Source organism: Aplysia californica, unplaced genomic scaffold (assembly GCF_000002075.1).
Source record: "Aplysia californica isolate F4 #8 unplaced genomic scaffold, AplCal3.0 scaffold00001, whole genome shotgun sequence".
Classification (NCBI taxonomy): domain Eukaryota; kingdom Metazoa; phylum Mollusca; class Gastropoda; order Aplysiida; family Aplysiidae; genus Aplysia; species Aplysia californica.
Genome location: NW_004797271.1, coordinates 3,796,948 through 3,802,600, shown reverse-complemented (window position 1 = coordinate 3,802,600; position 5,653 = coordinate 3,796,948).

Sequence of the window (5,653 nt, the reverse complement as noted above, 5' to 3'; positions counted from 1 at the left end):
GTTTTAATAGAACGCTTTTTGTAAAGTTGCACATCATACTTGTTAGCAAGAGTGTGGATAGAAACTATCACAGATCAGTCTTTTTACTAGTTCTTATACTGCGGTCGAAAATTCATTCCACAACTTATCCTCAAATATATCTCTTTAATGGATGAATCAATGTCATCCATACTTTGCACAGCTGTTTGTATAAATTGTATTAATTTGTCTTAACTTAATAATATATTTCCACAACAATTGAGGCTAGATTAAGTGCTTTGGTGTGGTTTGCTCCTTCTTTCCTATCAAACATCTATCGTCTTTATCTCCCTTCCTTCTTTTTTTTTTGTGTTTGTTACTCCCTTGTAACACCTTATCTTCGGCACTTATGTGACCTTATTTTTGCAAGCGCCATAAAACTTTTACGAAAAAAAAAGAGGCTATATTAAAAAACTTTTCTTCATAAATTTATATAAAATACTATAATCCTCTTTCATGCGGAAAAAGGGATTGTTCACAGCACTTCCCGCTTCTCACACACATTTTGCATAGAGGCATATATATGGCCTACGTCACAGCTCACCTCTATGGTGCTTTTTAGTGGAAAAACTTGTTACACGAAATTGATTTTATAATGAACACATTGTTTGCACTAAAGGTTCTCAAAACATGCATTCAATAAAGATAGTGTCACGATTAGGAAAAAATTATGGACTTTCTTTTAAAAGCGATATTGCCCCAGCTGTAAACCTTGTAAAATCTGTAGAAACCACCCACTTTTTAAAATTAGTATTAAAAAAAAAATAAATTAATTTTTTTAATAGAATACAGCTAACAGGTGTTTACAAAAATGTTGATCTATTAAGACAAATTGATACAAGGCAGTGTGCAAAAGTGGAAAGGTGGGTGGTTGGCGGGTGCTCTGGTGTGGTTTGCTTCTTCTTTCCTATAAAACAAATATCGTCCTTATCTCCCCTTCTTCTTTTTTATGTTTGTTACTCTCTTGTAACACCTCTAATCTCCTGGCGCTCATATGACCTTATGCAGTTGCGAGCGCTGTAAAACCTCTACTAAAACTAAACTAAAAGTGAAAAGTGTATGTTTTATAGAAATATTTGACAATAAATTGCGTCATGAATTTTTGACCGCACTATAGTCTTCTGCCGCAGTCTTCATCTTGGTTTTTGCTGGGAATGATAATGATAGGAGACTGTATTGACATTGTTTATTGCAGGCCATGATTCTGTCCGTTTATTTATTTCTCTCATCTGGTTGGTCTTGTGGATATGTTGTCTTGTTTTCAGTTGTACCCAATATTCTCTTGTTTTTCTAGAGCATGAGCAAGTAGTTTGTTTTTGATATTTTTAGAGTTTGCTAGAATTGTTGGAAGTTTTGTCAATGTAGTGTTGTCATGAAACTACATGTGTTGTGGCAATGGATTTGAATGGGAGATTTTGTCCAATCCTTTCTGTTCTTAAGAGTGTCTTTTATGTTAAAATTTATTAGATGAATCCTGCAAAAATGTCTATGGAAAAACAGTTCAGTTGGCTGTGGCTGACACAGAGAGCTGATCTAGTTCTCTAAGACAAGGTCATTCACCTGGCTTGAGCTGTTATCCATGGACGCTAACATCACTGAAAGGATTCTAGTGAAGAGATTCATAAATGGTTTTCTTTAAAAAAAAAGGAGTTCTTGTTTTGGCAGAAGTCGAGATTTAGCTTGTGAGTGGTCATGATCGACTTGTGTATCAGGTAGAGTAGGATTGTCAAAAAGATCCTGAGTGTTTGTGTGTGAGGGTCTAGAGCTGAACACTATGTAGATGGACCGAGATTATTTCAACGGTGTCATTTCAGGAGTATTTTCTATAAAAATATGCATACGTAGCAAGAACGTAAATATGTCAAGCAGTTTAAATTTGTGCCGGATGTAAAGATGCAGAATTGTAAACCTTGTTTTCTCAGTTCCAAGATAAGTATAGGAATGAACAGTTGTTGATAAAGACATTTGTCTGGAGTGGAAGCTATATAAATTTATTGTATGTTTTTTTTCTCCATTTCTCACTGGTTGTTAGCATTTGATTCTGTATTATAGTCTTGAGCGTCTATAGGATATTGACATTATAGCTGTCTTGTATTCCTTGTAGGAGGGAAGAGAGTACATCTATTCAGATTCACCTTGTACTGGTTATATTAAGGATAGCTTTTGAATACAAATTCCCACTCAACAGCAAGCTCTATGTGTTTTACAATCTATTATTACCCTTGCAGACCTGATACTACTGATAGCATTCTGAAACAATTTCAACTTTCTCTGGGAAGCATAAAATGTCAAGCTGTCATTTTATAGGAACTAAAAAACTAACACACTGACAAGATCTTTTCTTGTGTTTTAGTTTTACAATCTATTATTGCCCCAGCAGACCTGATAGCATTCTGAAACAATTTCAACTTTCTCTGGGAAGCATGACATGTCAAGCTGTCATTTTATAGGCACTAAAAAACTAACACACTGACAAGATCCTTTCCTTTACAATCTATTATTGCCCCAGCAGACTTGATAGCATTCTGAAACAATCTCAACTTTCTGGGAAGCATAACATATCAAGCTGTCATTTTATAATTTATAGGCATTAAAAAACTAACACACTGACAAGATCTTTTCCTGTCTATGGCCAGGTAACCATTCCCATCTGGGTGAAGTGAGAAAAATTTGTGTGAAGTGTCTCCCTTGAGGACACAACGTCAGGCCTTAGGCTCGAACCCCGAATTCTCAACCTCACGATTTCAAGTCCGGTAGCCAAACCACTAGACCACCGACACTACTATATAAGTACCGCTCCTATTTTTTGTAACACTTTAATAATAATTTTAATAATATACAACATTTATCTAGCGCATTTCCAAAAAAAAAGTAGCTCAATGCGCTACATTGGAATACCCAATCAAAATCTTTCTGACTACTTCCTTTCTTCTCATGCAATATTATGCACACACACACACACACACACACACACACACACACACACACACACACACACACACACACACACACACACAATTTTCATTCAGACATAGGCACAGAACATCTATAATAAAAATAACTAAAAGCTTATTATGAAGGATAGGCCTGTAGGAACAGAAAATGCTTAAGAGGTCTTTTGAAGCTATCAAGTGTTCTTGTTTGTCTTAGTTCCATGGGCAATCTGTTCCACTTTACTAAACACTACTACTTATACGGTACACAAGTTGTAAAGGATTTGTGAATATATCTGTGTCTAATCAGAGTTAGCCTCATGCAGATTATGTTGAGGAAGCTGTTGTTTATTATTCATAGAAATTAGTGTATACAATGGTGACGAGAGCTTAAATGGACTCGCGGGTCGGGTGTAGCACCCCAGCTTTTTTTACTCACTCTGAGCAATCTTTTAACTTTTGATATTTTCCGATCCCTCATTCCGTCTAGATTATATTGACACTTGTCACTGAGCGATTAACATTAACAGAATTCAGTTGGGTTCTATGTTGTGTACTAACATGTTCGATGTTTAAAGTTTAACCTTGTTTTTCTCAAAACACACGTTTTCACCGCTTTTTGCTTGCATATATGCCGTTATTTTTACTCCACCATTTTTAAATTTTCCAACACAGAGACTTGAAACTTGGCATGTAGTTAGAGAGAAATGGTTTGTACTTGTAGTGGGCTTGTAGTTTTTTACATCTTGCTTTAGAATTCTTTTTACAATTTTTTTTCCATACCAAAAATATTTTTTAAAGATCAAATTCCATATCCCCAACTTTGAGAACAATTTTGGATACTTTCTTAGTAGGCCTATAGTATCAAAATAGCCAGCCGCAAGAACCTATTTATTTGTGACATTTTGCAAGTTACAGAATTTTAAAAAGTTAAAAAAAAACTAGAAAGGGTGGAGACAAAAATTTCTATCCAATTTTCAAAATGGCCACCGTTTCCATGGCAACGGCCTTCACAATCGAATGTGTCAGCAGATAAACATGAGAATGTTTTGTCTCATACTTACTGCCTGAGGCAAAATTTCTTTAAGTTTGTCTTTAGTTAAAAATGTTGTTCCGTAAGTTGTATTGAGCGTTTTATTGTTCTGTGTACTTCTACCTGTATTACCAGGGTCAAAATTGCCCATCTCTGACACTACTAGTTAGCTGTTATTACATAGGCATTATTGGGTTTTTTTCCCATCTGAAGCCTTTTCTTTTTTCTACTGTCATGGCAATGTTGCTATCAAGGAGACAACAGCTCAACACATGCATCAATTGGGTTTGCTACATTTATTGACGAGTTTTTCACACATCATCACAGCATAGTTCATAGCAGGATTAAATATTCTTTAGAATTTTACAAATTATTCTGCACAAAGATTATTGACTCACATCTGTTCTACTTTGTGACTTCTCATATGTTCTGTACAAAAAGTTGAACTAAGATGCAAGTCATATTATCTCTCATAAAATTGCAATGAGAGGCAAAAACGAAAAGGTAGTCCGTATCTACCATTCTTTGGTAAGATACAGTAGTTTCCGCCTAAGATCCCGGTGCTCGGGAGCAAGGAAATGCGGGATCTTTGGCGAACCGGGATCTTAACCAACCAGGGAAGAATCTACGGTGACCCATGTTAAGGCTCACAATCGGTAAAATGGTCTCCCTCCACTCTTAAAATGAACTGACGAGACCCCTTGGTGGGTTTATGGCATATAGCGAGCAAAGAGTGGTTAACGTTGATGACCTATCACAGTGCATAGTGGGATGAAGCGTGCCATTTTCACTTATTATCCTATTATGAGTCTCAAGATCCACGCTTCTATCCAGTTGCCCCTCCCCTTTACCTGTTGAAAATTTATAGCTTTCCATCTCTGACCTTGTCCCCCCAAGCACCTTTGTCGTTACACCCCATTACGTTGTGAACACACCAATTAAAATTCAGTCTGTCTTGCAAATTCGGGAGTAGAGAGAACTGCTGCAATGGTTAAGGAAGAGTTCATGGTTCAATGTGATCCCGCCTGGAGCGAACGTGTACGCCTTACCCACCCAGTGAGTGATGTAAGTTTAGGGGGAGAGCTCAGGTGTGAGTGCGATGCGTGGGGAAAACAAGTGTCGGTCAGTTCACACCCCAGTGTGATCCCGCCTGGGGCAAACATTGTATCCCTTCATCGAGTTTTACAACGCGTATGTGATCACATTCACGATAGTGGCTGATCTTTGATGGGAAGGACAGTTTATTCATCTCAACTTTTCACTCTTGGTTGATCAGCTGTCCCGCCCGGGTTTTTGTTCTGCAAATAATTATCTGAAATGTGGGATCTTTCTTAGCCGAATGTAGACCTTCAGAGTGAATCAGAGCAGGATATTATTAGGGGTGACTTTTGTATAGTAACAATTCTGTTTTCTTAAAATAGCAGGATCTTAAGTGAACCGGGATCGTAAGCGGTGGGATCTTAGGCAGAGACCACTGTATTATCATTACAAAATTTTAAAGGATGAAAAGCGACTCTTCAAATGACAATAAGAGCTTAGAAAACATTTGCCCCACTATCAAAATTTTGCTGTTAATTTGTTTTTGTTCATTGCTTCAAAATATGACCATAATGAATGCAGTACATGTGTGGAGACTTATTGAATGACAAATTAAATAAAAATGAAATTA